We start from the raw sequence: 17,156 nt of genomic DNA, 5'->3' as shown, positions 1-17,156 counted from the left end.
GATCAGAGAGTGGAAAAGAAACAGAGTGAAGAATCAGAGAGTGGCAGAGAAACAGAGTGAGGGATCAGAGAGTGGCAGAGAAACAGAGTGAAGGATCAGAGAGTGGAAGAGAAACAGAGTGAAGGGTCAGAGAGTGGCAGAGCAACAGAGTGAAGGATCAGAGAGTGGAAGAGAAACAGAGTGAAGGATCAAGAGTGGCAGAGAAACAGAGTGAAGGATCAGAGTGTGGCAGAGAAACAGAGTGAAGGATCAGAGAGTGGCAGAGAAACAGAGTGAAGGATCAGAGAGTGGCAGAGAAACAGAGTGAAGGATCAGGGAGTGGCAGAGAAACAGAGTGAAGGATCAGAGAGTGGCAGAGAAACAGAGTGAGGGATCAGAGAGTGGCAGAGAAACAGAGTGAGGGATCAGAGAGTGGCAGAGCAACAGAGTGAAGGATCAGAGAGTGGCAGAGAATCAGAGTGAAGGATCAGAGAATGGAGTGAAGGGCCTCTGGGAGGACTTCTTGCCAGCGGGAGACTGGGAGATTCCTGGACCGTTCTGTTCTCCCTTTCTACCTGCCCGTTTCCCCGGGAGTTATAGCTGGTGGTCCTGCTCGAGGCGATGCCTTTGCTTAGCAGGAACTGGCGCTGCTCGTCGCTCATAAAGGAGGACCCCATATCACTGTAGATGCATGCGGGAGAACCGAACAGTGTAAAAATAGTTTGGAGTGCCTTGATGACGGTGGTCGTGGTCATGTCCGGGCAGGGGATGGCGAATGTGAACCGGGAGTCCTCATCAATCACGTTCAGGAAATACGTGTTGCGGTCGGTGGATGTCAGGGGGCCTTTGAAGTCCATGCTGAGGCGTTCAAAGGGACGGGAATCCTTTATCAGATGCGCCCTCTCTGGTCGGTAGAAGTGCGGTTTGCACTCCGCGCAGATTCGGCAGTCTCTGGTGACAGTCCTGACCTCCTCGATGGAGTAGGGCAGGTTCCGTGACTTAACAAAATGGAAGAACCGGGTGACTCCCGGGTGGCAGAGGTCCTCGTGGAGGGCTCGGAGGCGGTCTACTTGTGCGGTGGCACAAGTGCCGCGGGATAGGGCATCAGGAGGCTCGTTCAGCTTCCCGGGACGATACAAGATCTCGTAAGTGAAGGTGGAGAGTTCGATCCTCCACCGCAAGATCTTGTCGTTCTTAATCTTGCCCCGCTGTGCATTATCGAACATGAAGGCCACCGTCCGTTGGTCCGTGAGGAGAGTGAATCTCCTGCCGGCCAGGTAATGCCTCCAGTGCCGTACAGCTTCCACTATGGCCTGGGCCTCCTTTTCGACCGAGGAGTGGCGAATTTCGGTGGCATGGAGAGTGCGGGAGAAGAAAGCCACGGGCCTGCCCGCTTGGTTGAGGGTGGCGGTCAGAGCTACGTCAAACGCGTCGCTCTCGATCTGGAAGGGGAGGGACCCGTCGATGGTGCGCATCGTGGCTTTTGCGATGTCCGCTTTGATGCGGCAGAAGGCATGGCGGGCCTCCGTCGACAGGGGGAAGGTTGTGGATTGGATTAGGGGTCAATCCTTGTCGGCGTAATTAGGAACCCATTGTGCATAGTAGCTAAAGAAGCCGAGGCAGCGCTTTAGGGCCTTGGGGCTGTGAGGAGGGGGAACTCCATGAGGGGGCGCATGCGTTCGGGGTCGGGGCCTGTGACTCCATTTCGCACTACGTAGCCTAGGATGGCTAGACGGTCGGTGCTAAACACGCACTTCTCCTTATTGTAGGTCAGATTCAGGAAGTGCGCGGTCTGGAGAAATTTACGGAGGTTGGTGTCGTGGTCCTGCTGGTCATGGCCGCAGATGGTGACGTTTTCAAGATGCGGGAACGTTGCGTGTAAGCCGTACCGGTCAACCATTCGGTCCATCTCACGTTGGAAGACCGAGACCCCGTTTGTGGCACCAAAGGGAACCCTTAAAAAGTGGTAGAGCCGCCCATCTGCTTCGAAGGCAGTGTACTGGCGGTCGCTATTACGGAGGGGTAGCTGGTGGTAGGCAGACTTGAGATCCACCGTGGAGAAGACCTTGTATTGCGCGATCCTGTTTACCAGGTCGGCAATACGGGGGAGGGGGTACGCGTCCAGTTGTGTAAACCGGTTGATGGTCTGGCTATAGTCGATGACCATCCTATGCTTCTCCCCGGTCTTTACCACCACTACTTGAGCCCTCCAGGGGCTGTTGCTCGTTTCGATGACCCCTTCCTTCAGCAGCCTTTGGACCTCGGACCTGATGAAGGTCCGGTCCTGGGCGCTGTACCGTCTGCTCCTGGTGGCGACGGGTTTGCAATCCGGGGTGAGGTTCGCAAACAGGGAAGGCGGGTCGACCTTAAGGGTCGCGAGGCCGCAAACAGTAAGGGGGGGTATAGGGCCGCCTAATTTAAAAGTAAGGATTTGTAGGTGGCACTGGAAATCCAGTCCCAGAAGGGTGGCTGCGCAGAGGTGCGGCAGCACGTCTCGGCGGAAATTGCGGAATTCCCTGCCTTGGACGGTGAGGTTCACGAGGCAGAACCCTTTTACCTGCACCGCGTGTGACCCGGAGGCCAGGGAGATCCTTTGTTGGGTGGGATAGGTGACCAGAGAACAGCGCCTTACCGTGTCGGGGTGGACAAAGCTCTCCGTGCTCCCGGAGTCGATGAGGCATGACGTCACGTGGCCGTTGATGCCGATCGTGGTGGTGGCCTTTGCTAGCGTTCGGGGCCGACTCTGGTCCAGGGTAATGGAGGCCAGCTGCAGCAAGGAGTGAAGATCGGGCAGCGCATCGTCAACCGTGTTGGGGGCTTGAGGCCCCATCCAAGATGGTGCCGTCCATGGATCGCACATGGAGTCCGGGGACTCCGAAGATGGCGGCGGGGAGGAACAAAATGGCGGCGGGGAGGGACAAACTGGCGGCGCACTCTGCTCCCGCGAGGCGGAGGCCAGCTGCAACAAAGGGTTTTGGTCGGGTAGCGCGTAGCCACCTGGGGGCTTGAGGCCCCATCCAAGATGGCGCCGGCCATGGATCGCACGTGGAGTCCGGGGACTTCGAAGATGGCGGCGGGGAGGAGCAAACTGGCGGCGCACGCGGCTCCAGCGTGGCGGAGGCCAGCTGCAGCAAGGGGTTTTGGTCCGGCAGCGCGTAGCCAGCCGTGCTGGGGGCTTGAGGCCCCATCCAAGATGGCGCCGGCCATGGATCGCACGTGGATTCCGGGGACTCCGGAGGTGGCGGCGGGGAGGTGTAAACTGGCGGCGCACGCTGCTCCAGCGTGGCGGAGGCCAGCTGCAGCAAGGGGTTTTGGTCCGGCAGCGCGTAGTCAGCCGTGCTGAGGGCTTGAGGCCCCATCCAAGATGCCGCCGGCCATGGATCGCACGTGGATTCCGGGGACTCCGGAGATGGCGGCGGGAGGAGTAAACTGGCGGCGCATGCTGCTCCAGTGTGGCGGAGGCCAGCTGCAGCAAGGGGTTTTGGTCCGGCAGCGCGTAGCCAACCGTGCTGGGGGCTTAAGGCCCCATCCAAGATGGCGCCGGCCAGGGGTCGCCCATGGAGTTCGGGGACAGAGACCCCGACGATTGGACCGGCGAGGGACAAAATGGCTGCACGCACTCCTCCATCATGGTTGCCGGGGGGAAGAATGGCTGCGGCTGCGACGCTGCCTGGATGGGCAAAGGCTGCGGTGCGCGTTGGGCCGGCGGGGCGGTTAAAAGGGAGTGCGGCGGTGGACCTGGGACAGTCGAGACTTGGAAGAACGGCTGTGGTTGCACAGCGGGCGGCTGGAGGAGCGGCTGAGGGTAGTCACTGGATACCGCATTCACCGCGCGGGCAAGGCAGAGCGCGGCATAGTGGCCTTTCTTGCCGCACCCTTTGCAGGTGACGGTGCGGGCCGGGCAGCACGCGCGCGGGTGATTCGCCTGGCCGCAGAAGAAGCAGCGTTGGCCGGTGGCGGTAGCGGGGCGCCTTGCAGCGCAGGCCTGCGGAGTTAGCGGGTAAGTCTGGGGGTTAAGCGGGTACGTCTGGGGGGCTGCCGCGGAGGTAGTGTATGCGACGATTCCCAGCCTCTTACAGGCGCACCCCCGTCTGGGAGGTTGTCTTCTGGGCAACAGGGGTTATCCACTGCAATCGTGGCTGATGATGCCTATATGGAGGCCACAGACTGACGGGGAGACCCGCAACACTGACGGCCATGCCGGGCCCAGGGAGTGGGATTGAGCGGTGCTTCAGCAACCTGAAGATGCAGTTCAGGTACCTGGACCACTCTGGAGGAGCCCTCCAGTATGACACTGAGAGGGTTGCCCACATAGTGGCAGCCTGCTGCGTCCTCCAGAACATTGAAACATGTTGGAAGAGGAGAATGAACACCAGTCTCCATCCAATAAGGAGGATGCGGAGGAGGGCAAGGATGAGTGGGACATGTGTGCGGCAGGACGCACGGAACACTCGGATCACCTTCAGGTTCACTGACTGGGTGGGGGAGGGGGGGGCTGGTCAGGGTCACCACATCCCACCCCCACAATCCCCTCCATGATACATACATGCCACACTACTGGGTGGGGGCCCTGGGTTGGCAGTAACAGCAGGTCTGGTCCATGGGATGGAGGTTGATGACAACCTGCTCTGCGATGAGCTCTGGTGCTCTGCATCGTTTGTGTCTGACTCCTGCCCACGGTAACACTTTCCACCGTCTAACCGGGTGATCCCTCCATGCAAGCTAGCCATTCCATCACACGGTCCCATCAAATCCCTGGGGTGGCAGAGGTGAGGACAGGGTGTGGGGGTGTGCTGCTCCGGTGGTCCTAGATGGCGTGGTGTGACCTGTTCTGCCCATTGCCCACTAGATGCGCCAGGGATGGGAGAGGGAGGGGGTCCGAGTGTTTCAGTACTTCCCCGGTACGGGCCCCATCACCTTCTCCTACATCGGGGTGCCAAATGGGCCCCGGGCTACTCCATGGGATGGGTGTGCGTGTGGAGCTATCCCCTGAAGCTCCTCCTCTGCCAGTCCTGGAGGCCTACTGACGTCTCGACCATGCCGTCTCGACCAATAACCAAACTCTGCAATCTTGGTCTTGACCTTTCCCTGTGCAGCTGGGTCCTTGACTTCCTCACCAACAGACTGCAATCTGTCAGGATCGGTAACAGCACCTCCTCCACAATAGTCCTCAACACCGGGACCCCGCAAGGATGTGTGCGCAGTCCTCCTGTACTCCTGTACAGACACGACTGTGTGGCAAGATTTAACTTCAATTTGATCTGTAAGTTTGCGGGTGATACGACTGCGGTGGGTTGTATCTCAAATAACGGCGAATCAGATCACTTGGTTGCATGGTGTACCGAAAACAACCTCTCTCTAAAATGTTAGCAAAACCAATGAACTGATCATCGACTTCAGGAAGTGTAGCATGACACACACCCCTATCTTGGATTGGATTGGATTGGATTTGTTTATTGTCACGTGTACCGAGGTACAGTGAAAAGTATTTTTCTGCGAGCAGCTCAACAGATCATTAAGTACATGGGAAGAAAATAAAATAAAATACATAATAGGGCAACACAAGGTATACAATGTAACTACATCACACCGGCATCGGATGAAGCATACAGGGTGTAGTGATAATGAGGTCAGTCCATAAGAGGGTCGTTTAAGAGTCTGGTGACAGTGGGGAAGAAGCTGTTTTTGAGTCTGTTCGTGCGTGTTCTCAGACTTCAGTATCTCCTGCCCGATGGAAGAAGTTGGAAGAGTGAGTAAGCCGGGTGGGAGGGGTCTTTGATGATGCTGCCCACTTTCCCCAGCCAGCGGGAGGTGTAGATCCAGCAGAGGGCAGTAGAGCAGAAATGCTGATTGGCTGTTGCAAGGGAAGCTAGGGTGGAAATTCAGAGAGCTAGGGTGGAAACTTAGATCTAGGACAAACAGAGTTATTATCTCTGGGTTGTTACCCGTGCCACGTGATAGCGAGACGAGGAATAGGGAAAGAGAGGAGTTGAACGCGTGGCTACAGGGATGGTGCAGGAGGGAGGGTTTCAGATCTCTGGATAATTGGGGCTCATTCTGGGGTCGGTGGGACCTCTACAAACGGGATGGTCTACACCTGGACCAGAGGGGTACCAATATCCTGGGGGGGGGGGAGAGAATTTGCTAATGCTATTCGGGAGGGTTTAAACTAGTTCAGCAGGGGCTTGGGAACCTGAATTGTAGCTCCAGTACACAGGATGTTGAGAGTAGTGAGGTCATGAGCAAGGTTTTAAAGTTGCAGGAGTGTACCGGCAGGCAGGAAGGTGGTTTAAAGTGTGTCTTCTTCAATGCCAGGAGCATCCGGAATAAGGTGGGTGAACTTGCGGCATGGGTTGGTACCTGGGACTTCGATGTTGTGGCCATTTCGGAGACATGGATAGAGCAGGGACAGGAATGGTTGTTGCAGGTGCCAGGGTTTAGATATTTCAGTAAGCTCAGGGAAGATGGTAAAAGAGGTGGAGGGGTGGCATTGTTAGTCAAGGACAGTATTACGGTGGCAGAAAGGACGTTGAATGAGGACTCGTCGATTGAGGTAGTATGGGCTGAGGTTAGAAACGGGAAAGGAGAGGCCACCCTGTTAGGGGTTTTCTTTCGACCTCCGAAAAGTTGCAGAGATGTAGAGGAAAGGATTGCAAAGATGATTCTGGATAGGAGCAAAAGCAACAGGGTAGTTGTTATGGGGGACTTTAACTTTCCAAATATTGACTGGAAACACTATAGTTCGAGTACTTTAGATGGGTCCGTTTTTGTCCAATGTGAGCAGGAGAGTTTCCTGACACAGTATGTAGATAGGCGAACGAGAGGCGAGGCCGTATTGGATTTGGTACTGGGTAATGAACCAGGACAGGTGTTAGATTTGGAGGTAGGTGAGCACTTTGGTGATAGTGACCACAATTCGAATACATTTACTTTAGTGATGGAAAGGGATAGGTATATACCGCAGGGCAAGAGTTATATCTGGGGGAAAGGCAATTATGATGCGATGAGGCAAGACTTAGGATGCATCAAATGGAGAGGAAAACTGCAGGGGATGGGCACAATGGAAATGTGGAGCTTGTTTAAGGAACAGCTACTGCGTGTCCTTGATAAGTATGTACCTGTCAGGCAGGGAGGAAGTGGTCGAGTGAGGGAACCGTGGTTTACCAAAGCAGTCGAAACCCTTGTCAAGAGGAAGAAGGAGGCTTATGTAAAGATGAGACATGAAGGTTCAGTAAGGGCGCTCGAGAGTTACAAGTTAGCTAGGAAGGACCTAAAGAGAGAGCTAAGAAGAGCCAGGAGGGGACATGAGAAGTCTTTGGCAGGTAGGATCAAGGATAACCCTAAAGCTTTCTATAGATATGTCAGGAATAAAAGAATGACTAGGGTAAGAGTAGGCGCAGTCAAGGACAGTAGTGGGAAGTTGTGCTTGGAGTCCGAGGAGATAGGAGAGGTGCTAAATGAATATTTTTCGTCAGTATTCACACAGGAAAAAGACAATGTTGTCGAGGAGAATACTGAGATTCAGGCTACTAGGCTAGAAGGGCTTGAGGTTCATAAGGAGGCGGTGTTAACAATTCTGGAAAGGCTGAAAATAGATAAGTCCCCTGGGCCGGATGGGATTTATCCTAGCATTCTCTGGGAAGCTAGGGAGAGATTGCTGAGCCTTTGGCTTTGATCTTTAAGTCATCTTTGTCAACAGGAATAGTGCCAGAAGACTGGAGGATAGCAAATGTTGTCCCCTTGTTCAAGAAGGGGAGTAGAGACAACCCCGGTAACTATAGACCAGTGAGCCTTACTTCTGTTGTGGGCAAAATCTTGGAAAGGTTTATAAGAGATAGGGTGTATAATCATCTGGAAAGGAATAAGTTGATTAGACATAGTCAACACGGTTTCGTGAAGGGTCGGTCGTGCCTCATAAACCTTATTGAGTTCTTTGAGAAGGTGACCAAACAGGTGGATGAGGGTAAAGCAGTTGATGTGGTGTATATGGATTTCAGTAAAGCGTTTGATAAGGTTCCCCACGGTAGGCTACTGCAGAAAATACGGAAGCATGGGATTCAGGGAGATTTAGCAGTTTGGATCAGAAATTGGCTCGCTGGAAGAAGACAAAGGGTGGTGGTTGACGGGAAGTGTTCAGACTGAAGTCCAGTTACTAGTGGTGTAGCACAAGGATCTGTTTTGGGGCCACTGCTGTTTGTCATTTTTATAAATGACCTGGAGGAGGGTGTAGAAGGATGGGTCAGTAAATTTGCAGATGACACTAAAATCGGTGGAGTTGTGGACAGTGCGGAAGGATGTTACAAGTTACAGAGGGACATAGATAAGCTGCAGAGGGCTGAGAGGTGGCAAATGGAGTTTAATGCAGAAAAGTGTGAGGTGATTCATTTTGGAAGGAATAACAGGAAGACAGAGTACTGGGCTAATGGTAAGATTCTTGGCAGTGTGGATGAGCAGAGAGATCTCGGTGTCCATGTACATAGATCCCTGAAAGTTGCCACCCAGGTTGAGAGGGTTGTTAAGAAGGCGTACGGTGTGTTTTTAAAAAATATATAATTTATTAAAGTTTTTTAACACAATTTTTCTCCCTCACAAACAATAACCCTTCGTAACAAAAAAAACGAGAAATCGCGCAGAGCAAGATATATACATGGCAAAATGATATATTTACACAGCTTTGTACACTGGCCCTCACCCGTACGTGCCAGTTTCCCCAACCCTTCATGTTATCTCTTGCTCATCCACCCTCCCAGGCAGTCCCCCCTTCCCCCCCCCGCCCCCACCCCTCCCAGGACGTCCCCTCCACCCCCCCCCCCCAAGGTTGCTGCTGCTGCTGACCGACCTTCCTCTAATGCTCCGCGAGATAGTCTAGGAACGGTTGCCACTGCCTGTAGGACCCCTGCGCAGACCCTCTCAAGGCAAACTTAATCCTCTCAAACTTTATGAATCCAGCCATATCATTTATCCAGGCCTCCAGGCTGGGGGGCTTCGCCTCCTTCCACATTAGCAAGATCCTTCGCCGGGCTACAAGGGACGCAAAGGCCAGAATGCCAGCCTCTTTCGCCTCCTGCACTCCCGGTTCGTCCACTACTCCAAATATTGCTAGCCCCCAGCTTGGCTTGACCCGGACTTTCACCACCTGAGATATTGCTCCCGCCACTCCTCTCCAGAACCCCTCCAGTGCCGGGCATGACCAAAACATATGGACATGATTCGCCGGGCTGCCTGAGCACCTTCCACATCTGTCCTCTACCCCAAAGAACCTAATCAACCTCGCCCCCATCAAGTGCGCTCTGTGGACCACCTTAAATTGTATCAGGCTGAGCCTGGCACACGAGGAGGAGGAATTAACCCTACCTAGGGCATCAGCCCACAGACCTTCCTCGATCTCCTCCCCCAGCTCCTCCTCCCATTTACCCTTCAACTCTTCTACCAGCGCTTCCCCCTCTTCTTTCAACTCCTGGTGTATTTCCGACACCTTGCCCTCCCTGACACATACACCCGAGATCACCCTATCTTGAACTTCTTGTGCCGGGAGCAACGGGAATTCCCTCACCTGTCGCCTCACAAGAGCCCTCACCTGCATATATCTAAAGGCATTTCCCGGGGGTAGGCGTACGGTGTGTTAGCTTTTATTGGTAGAGGGATTGAGTTTCGGAGCCATGAGGTCATGTTGCAGCTGTACAAAACTCTGGTGCGGCTGCATTTGGAGTATTGCGTGCAATTCTGGTCGCCGCATTATAGGAAGGATGTGGAAGCATTGGAAAGAGTGTAGAGGAGATTTACCAGAATGTTGCCTGGTATGGAGGGAAGATCTTATGAGGAAAGGCTGAGGGACTTGAGGCTGTTTTCGTTAGAGAGAAGGTTAAGAGGTGACTTAATTGAGGCATACAAGATGATCAGAGGATTGGATAGGGTGGACAGTGAGAGCCTTTTTCCTCGGATGGTGATGTCTAGCACGAGGGGACATAGCTTTAAATTGAGGGGTGATAGATATAAGACAGATGTCAGAGGTAGGTTCTTTACTCAGAGTAGTAAGGGTGTGGAATGCCCTGCCTGCAACAGTGGACTCGCCAACACTAAGGGTATTCAAATGGTCATTGGATAGACATATGGATGATAAGGGAATAGTGTAGATGGGCTTTCGAGTGGTTTCACAGGTCGGCACAACATCGAAAGCCGAAGCGCCTGTACTGCGCTGTAATATTCTATGTTCTATGTTCTATGGATGGGAGGCAGGTTTGTGTGATGGGCTGGACTGTGTTTACGACTCTCTGAAGTTTCTTGCGGTCCTGGGCCGAGCAGTTGCCATACCAGGCTGTGATGCAGCCCGATATAATGCTTTCTATGGTGCATCTGTAAAAGTTGGTAAGAGTTAATGTGGACATGCCAAATTTCCTTAGTTTCCTGAGAAGTATAGGCGCTGTTGTGCTTTCTTGGTGGTAGCGTCGACGTGGGTGGGCCAAGGACAGATTTTTGGAGATGTGCACCCCGAGGAATTTGAAACTGCTAACCATCTCCACCACGGCCCCGTTGATGCAGACAGGGGTGTGTACAGTACTTTGCTTCCTAAAGTCAATGGCCAGCTCTTTAGTCTTTGCTATCTGCATCAATGGCTCCAACGTGGAGATGGTCGATAGCTTTAGGTTCCTGGGGGTCACCATCACCAACAGTGTGTCCTGGTCCACTCACTTTGATGCAACAGTCAAGAAAGTCCAACAATGGAAGCTAAAGAAATTTGGCATGTCTGCATCGACTCTCACAAACTTCTGCAGATCTGCCATAGAGAGCGTCCTATCCTGCTGCATCACAGCAATTGCTTGGCCCACGATCGCAAGAAACTGCAGAGTGTGGTGAACTCAGCCCAACGCATCACACAAGTTTGCCACCCTCACATTGATTCTACACCTCCCGCTGTCTCAGGAAGGCAGTCAGCATTGTCAGAGAAACCTCCCACCCAGGCTTTGACCTCTTCCAGACCCTTCCATCAGGCAGAAGACACAGAAGTCTGAAGACTCGCATATCCAGACATAGGAACAGCTTCTTCCCCACAGCTACTAGACTCCTCAACGACTCTCCCTTGGACTGATCTGTTCCCTATAGGAATACTATTCACGGCGCCCTATGCTGCTCTTGTTCATGTATTTGCTTTGTTTGGCCCTTGTTTCGCACTGTAACCAATCACCATTTGACTATGTACTCTGTTGATTATTCTTTTTGTCTACCATGTACGTACTGTGTATATTCCCTTGGCCACAGAAAAATATTTTTCACTGTACTTCGGTACATGTGACAATAAATCGATCAAGTCTGCATTTTCGTGGCCATGGAGCACAAGGAATGGACCACTTCCATCTGGGACTGCGCCTCATCACACTGTGACTGTGTCACCACCTTCTGGGTCTGTGCCACATCAGGCAATGACTGCGCTGTCTCCCTCTGGGACTGGGCCACCTCCCTCTGCATTTGTTCCTGGGCAACGTTGACTCTCTCAGCCATGGCCCGCTGTGACTGAGCCACGCACAGGAGTGCCACTGCAACGTCCAGATGGCTCTGGCACATGGCTGTCTGTGATAGAGTAACCCTGTCCTGGGCCTCGGCCACCGCCTGCACAGAATACCCCGGGCCTTGGACATGCTGATCCATGGCCAAGACACTCTTGGACATGCTGATTCATGGCGGATGGTATGGGTGCTGGCATGTGGTGCAGGGTGGGGGTTCGGCTGTCCTCCGGGTGGTGGGGTAGGGTTACCGGTATGTGGAATGGGGGTTCGTGCCAAGGGCACAGTGCTACCTACTCACCCTTGCTGTCTTGAGGAGGTCGTGTAGTGTCTTCCGGCATTGTTGGTTGGTCCGGACGGTGTTGCTTGTGGCGCTGATGGACTCTGCCCTGCACCCAGGCACGGCAAACGACAGCGGCTGGCAGTGGGCCACGGAAGGGTGGCCCACCTCTCCTGCATGGCGTCCAGCAGGGTCTCAAGCACGGCGTCCATAAAACAGGGTGCTGCTCTTCTCGCTGCCATCTTGTTGGATGGGATGATGTGTGTAGAGAGTGAGGTGTGTATATGCAGCTGCAGCTTGTCAGCCTCCTGAGTGTCAATCGCGAATCCGGCGAATCCCGTACCGTTTCTAAAAGCACAAGTGAACCTTGCCGTCGGGAATTTGGCCCATCAGAGGCGTAGACTTTGTACCTCCCTTCGCATGATTTTTCTAGACACAGGTGTGAACGTGCGCCACAACCAGGAGCAGCAAGGGTGTGCCCCACTTGACTTCGACTTTCCAGACACTTTGGGCGCAATTCTCCCAGCCCCGCGCCGGGCCGGAGAATCGCCGCAACCGTGCCATGCCGCCCCAACGCCGGCACGTGATTCTCCGAGGTGCAGAGAATCGCCGCCATTTGCACCAGCGCATTTGGCGCGCCGCCGGTCGCAGGCAGTTGTCAGTGGCGGGGCCGCGGATTCTCCGGCCTAGATGGGCCGCGAGGAAAAAGCAGAGTCCCGCCGGCGCCTTTCACCCCTGGTCACTGCCGGCAGGAACTCTGTGCGAAGGGTCGGGGGCGGCTTGTGGGGGGGTGGGCTCCGTCCCCAGGGGGGGACCTCCGATGGGGTTTGGCCCGCGATCGGACCCCCACCGATCGGCGGTCCGGCCTCTCCCCCCCGGGCCTACTTTGTTGCGCGGCCGGTCCCTGAACCCCAACGCCATGTTGCATCGGGGCCGGCGCGCTGAAGAGGTCCCCCGCGCATGCTCATTTTGGCGAGGCCCAACTGCGCATGCGCGGATTAGCATGGTGCCCAGTTGGCGCCGGGAAGGGAGGCTGGAACGGCGTGAACCACTCCAGTGCCGTGCTGGCCCCCTTCGGTAGTCCCCGTGCCCGTTAGTCTCCATTTCGGAGAATCGCGCCCTTTGTACTTTTGTGTCTGTACGAAACTTCCCCAGTGCATCTCCAGCGTTATCCTCTGCCAGAGAGGGCTGATTTCTTACCAGGTGCAAGCCCAGAGTCGTCTTATGAGAAAGCATCTTGACCACCTTCAGTCCAGGCGACCGCTTTTTCGGAAAGGTCCTCGTTTTATAAATGTCTTCTAAAACCGCATTGGCAGCCGAATAAGGCCACAGCAGAACCCCAAGGGAGTCGAGTTGCTGACGTGACTGAGGTCATCGACTCAGCCTCGAGATGGAAACTCAAGAGGTCTCTGATGGAGAACCCTCGGATACACAACCTCGGGAATTGCAGCCGCCACGTCGTTCGTGTTGGAAGCGGCGCTCACCTTCTTGATACATGCCGCCCGATCCAGCATCTCGGGTGAACGACACCCAGCCAGACACCAAGAGGGTCCTGCGCCCTTATTTGCCACGGTCTTCAGAGGATTCTTCGGAGTTTGGGGGGGGGAGGGATGTTATAACTCGGACGGGTGTTACGTGGTGGGGATGATTAACTATCCTGTGGGTCTTGCAGTATATGAGCTCCTCCGATAAGGGGGCAGGGGACTTTTAGCTATGTCTGATTATGTATATATGTAGTCAGCCAATAAGGCACCGACTAGAGAACACCCAGTCGGGAACTACCGGAGCTGTAAATAATAGTTATTGTAAAATAAAGTAAGTTTTCATTCCAACAAACTCAGTGGTGACTCTTTGTGACCCTTACAAATAAAGAGTAAGTGGAGGAACAGAAGAGCAAGAGGCAAAACAGAATGAGATTAGGATGCAAAACACTCAAAGAGGGCAAGACTCACAGCAATAAATGATGATTTTACAGTTTCTCTATTCATCCGAAAACTATGAAATATAACAGTCTATTGAGTCTATTGACTCAACGGGAACACAGTTAGCCCTTGTTTAACATTTTCATTGCATTCCTGAAAAGCGTAAATCTACGTTAACCTACAATATTAAGCAAATCAGATTTTCGCATTACTACTATTGGAAAATGCTGTATTTAGGTTTGGCAGGACCTTACCCAGCTGAAAAAAATTAAAACGTTATACGCTGTTGGATAAAATACTTACACTGTTAAATTCCTATACTCATAAATGAAACAACTTTTAAAATAAAATGCATTTAAAAATAATGGAAATTTGGTTAAGACTTCTACTTTGCAGAATTGTTACAGCACAGAATGTGGCCATTCGGACCGTTGTGTTTGTGCTGGCACATGTTGCAACAATTTACCTAGAAGCACTCCCATGCATTTTCCCTGCACATTCTTCCTTTTCAGATAATAATCTAATCCCTCTTAAATTTGTTGAATGAATCTACCTCCACAACACTCTTGGACAGTGCATGCTAGTTCATAACCACTTACTGTGTGAAAAAGATCTTTCCTCAGGTTGCTTTTTTTGGCAAATTACCTTAAATCTGTGGCCTCTTGTTCCTTGCATCAATCGGAACAGTATCTCCCTATCCACTCTGTCCAGACTTTCTCTTCTCGCAGGAAAACAGTGCCAACTTCAGCAATACTCAACTTTATAATTAGAATCAGAGAATCACAGAATCTCTGCAGTGCAGAAGGAGGGCATTCGGTCCATTGAGTCTGTACTGACTCTCCAATTGAGCACCCTACCTAGGCCCACACTCCCGCCTTATCCCTGTAAGCCTGCACATCGTTGGACTGGACTAATTCTCATCATTCTGTTAAAATATCACCCTGGTCTCAGTTCTTCCTCTTTCATAAGAATATAAGAACTAGGAGCAGGAGTAGGCCATCTGGCCCCTCGAGCCTGCTCCACCATTCAATGAGATCATGGCTGATCTTTTGTGGACTCATCTCCACTTTCTGGCCCAAACACCATGGGTGGGATTCTCCACTCCCGCGCCAAAGTGGCCGCGCCGTCGTGAACGCCGTCGAGGTTCACGACGGTGTGAAACGGCCCCGATCCCGACCGATTCAGGCCCTGACAATGGGCTAGGATCGGGGCCGCGTCATCTGCACGCGCCAGGCCTTGTCGCCCGCGTAAAGGTGGCGTCGCATAGATGACGCGGCCGGCGCCGCATAACTGCCATCATCCGCGCATGTGCGGGTTGGCCGGCGCCAACCCGCGCATGCGTGGTTGGCGTCCTCTCTAAGTCTGCCCCGCAAGAAGATGGCGGACGGATCTTGCGGGGCCGCGGAAGGAAGGAGGTCCTCCTTCAGAGAGGACAGCCCGACGATCGGTGGGCACCGATCGCGGGCCACCCCACATTTGAGGTACCCCCCCGGTGCAGGATCCCCCCTCGCCCACCCGCCCCCCCAGCGTTCGCGCGCTGTTCCCGACGGCAGCGACCAGGTGTGGACGGCGCCGGGGGGAACCCGCCGTTTTGGCCTGGCCGCTCGGCCCATCTGGGCCTGAGAATAGAGGGGGTGCCGGAGAATCGCCATTTTGGGTGTCTCCGGCGATTCTCCGGCCCCCGTAACTTGACGGGGCCGTTCCCGCCGCTTGGGAGAATCGCGGGAGGGCATCGGACCGGCGTCCCGGGAAATTTTGGCGGCCCAGGCGATTCTCCCAACCGGCGCGGGAGTGGAGAAACCCGCCCCATAACCCTTGATCCCTTTATTCTTCAAAAAATGATCTTTCTTTCTCTTAAAAACATTTAATGAAGGAGCCTCTACTGCTTCACTGGGCAAGGAATTCCATAGATTCACAACCCTTTGGGCGAAGAAGTTCCTCCTAGACTCAGTCCTAAATCTACTTCCCCTTATTTTGAGGCTATGCCCCCTAGTTCTGCTTTCACCCGCCAGTGGAAACAACCTCCCCGCACCTATCCTATCTATTCCCTTCATAATTTTATATGTTTCTAGAAGATCCCTCCTCATCCTTCTAAATTCCAACGAGCACAGTCCCAGTCTACTCAACCTCTCCTCGTAATCCAACCCCTTCAGCTCTGGGATTAATCTAGTGAATCTCCTCTGCACACCCTCCAGTGCCAGTACGTCCTTTCTCATGTAAGGAGACCAAAACTGAACACAATACTTCAGGTGTGGCCTCACTAATACCTTATACAATTGCAGCATAACCTCCCTAGTCTTAAACTCCATCCCTCTAGCAATGAAGGACAAAATTCCATTTGCCTTCTTAATCACCTGTTGCACCTGTAAACCAACTTTTTGCGACTCATGCACTAGCACACCCAGGTCTCTCTGCACAGCAGCATGTTTTAATATTTTATCATTGAAATAATAATCCCTTTTTGCTGTTATTCCGACCATAATGGATAACCTCACATTTGTCAACATTGTATTCCATCTGCCAGACCCTAGCCCATTCAATTAGCCTATCCAAATCCCTCTGCAGACTTCCAGTATCCTCTGCACTTTTTGCTTTACCACTCATTTTAGTGTCGTCTGCAAACTTTGACACATTGCCCTTGGTTCCCAACTCCAAATCATCTATGTAAATTGTGAACAATTGTGGGCCCAACACTGATCCCTGAGGGACACCACTAGCTACTGATTGCCAACCAGAGAAACACCCATTAATCCCCACTCTTTGCTTTCTATTAATTAACCAATCTTCTATCCATGCTACTACTTTCCCCTTAATGCCATGCATCTTTATCTTATGCAGCAACCTTTTGTGTGGCACTTTGTCAAAGGCTTTCTGGAAATCCAGATATACCACATCCATTGGCTCCCCGTTATCTATTGCACTCGTAATGTCCTCAAAAAATTCCACTGAATTAGTTAGGCACGACTTGCCCTTTATGAACCCATGCTACGTCTGTCCAATGGGACAATTTCCATCCAGATGCCTCGCTATTTCTTCCTTGATGATAGATTCCAATTTCCAATCCGCCGGGACCTAATTCCCAATCCTTTCGATGACCACTTCCACCCTATAATCCTCTGAGTTAGCTTTGACAAAGAGTCATTTTGACTTGAAATGTTAGCTCCCTTCTCCCTCCACAGACGCTGCCAGACCTGCTGAGATTGTCCAGTATTTTCTGTTTTTGTTTCATTTTCCAGCATCCGGAATAATTTGCTTTTATTTTAATCCTCTGAGATATCAATGCTCCTTTAATTTCGACCTTCTGTGCATCCCTGATCCACTTCACCATTGCTGGACATGCCTTGAGCTGCCAAGGCCCTAAACATTGTAATGCCCTCCCTAAGCATCTCGGCCTCTTTACATCTCTTTCCTCCTTTAACATGCTCCTCAAACGTTATCTCTTTGAGCAAACGTTTGGTCACTTGGCCTAAGATTTCT

General features: G+C 52.7%; 1 protein-coding gene across 1 annotated transcript in view; it reads right to left on the bottom strand.

The window, feature by feature from the left end:
- lrrc73 (leucine rich repeat containing 73) overlaps positions 1-17,156 on the bottom strand; it is a 183,033-nt gene that overhangs the window by 16,089 nt on the left and 149,788 nt on the right. The gene's annotated exons all lie outside the window — the stretch shown is intronic.

The sequence above is a fragment of the Scyliorhinus torazame genome, chromosome 4 (assembly GCF_047496885.1).
Source record: "Scyliorhinus torazame isolate Kashiwa2021f chromosome 4, sScyTor2.1, whole genome shotgun sequence".
NCBI lineage: Eukaryota > Metazoa > Chordata > Chondrichthyes > Carcharhiniformes > Scyliorhinidae > Scyliorhinus > Scyliorhinus torazame.
This window is presented reverse-complemented; position numbering and strand designations above follow the sequence as displayed.